This window comes from Aedes albopictus, unplaced genomic scaffold, assembly GCF_035046485.1.
Source record: "Aedes albopictus strain Foshan unplaced genomic scaffold, AalbF5 HiC_scaffold_216, whole genome shotgun sequence".
Classification (NCBI taxonomy): domain Eukaryota; kingdom Metazoa; phylum Arthropoda; class Insecta; order Diptera; family Culicidae; genus Aedes; species Aedes albopictus.
In genome coordinates, this window is record NW_026916998.1 from 16,340 (window position 1) to 17,493 (window position 1,154).

Genomic DNA, 1,154 nt, shown 5'->3' on the forward strand with positions numbered 1-1,154 from the left:
TCGGATACTCCTGCGTATAGCATTCTTAGTAGGCCAAAGATGATGCATGATACGGACAAAAGCGAATTAAATTGCTCGCTAGATTGCTCGTCTTCTTGATAACAAGGCAGTGCAGGTAGTAGCTAAACATAGATTATATCTCATTCTCATTTTAATTCCTCCGTATGGTGGATACACGACGGGCGAGAGAGAATGTGCGTTGTTTGATCGCAAACACATGAGAAAATAAACTTTGTCCGCGGCGTGTTTTGCGTAGGAAGATCCTCGCCGTCTCTTGAGCCTCTGAGTGGTTTGAATTAATCATACCTACGATCAAGGTGGTTTCGTTGCACCACCATGCGTCACATGATTCACAGACTTTCCGTCGTAACCGTATGGTACATTCACTCGTCGTGTTTATCGTCGTGGATCGAATTGCTGATTATTTTGCTGGCACCTTTCCCGTAGGCCAGTAGGAAAGCTGTAGAACAACCCGTCTGAGGTAATTTCTATTTAAAATTAGTAATAACGTGATGAATTCTCGGAAAGGGGAAACAATCAAATTTAACCCAAACAGAATATATAACAGAATAATAACAAAATTACATGTTCTAAACTATATTTCTGTTACATATTTTTTTCGTTTTCCTTAAAAATGTAAATGAAACAAAAATCTTTATTTTTTTTAATATTGTTTGCAAGTTTTTTTTTTTTTGGTTGGGAGTAATCAACTCTCCAGCCTAGTTATTCTTAGGCTAAATTTCCTGTAATGGTCTTTAAAAAATTCTTCAGTGTAAGCCCGCAAAGTAATCGTCGTAGAGCAACAATTAATGAAACTTTATCAGTTACTTTATGTTACTACTTATGCCTACATATTTATATAATCTTATGGTTATTCGCTGCTTACTTTTATTCAAAACGTTTATGCAAATCGCTCTGAAGCAGAGTACTTTAAAATATGTGATTAATTATCCTGTGGTGTCTTAGAATGGATCTCAAGCTCCAGTTCCGAACGTATAGCAGAAACAGGTTTTGAGAACTGGTTGCAAAAAAAACATGAAACCACGTAGGATGGTGATCAACGATGGCTCCAATCACTGATTCAATATAATCTACAACCAGAGGTACCCATTATGTGTTGCTGCTGATTTTCGTTCCGTTTTGGACAAATTTGA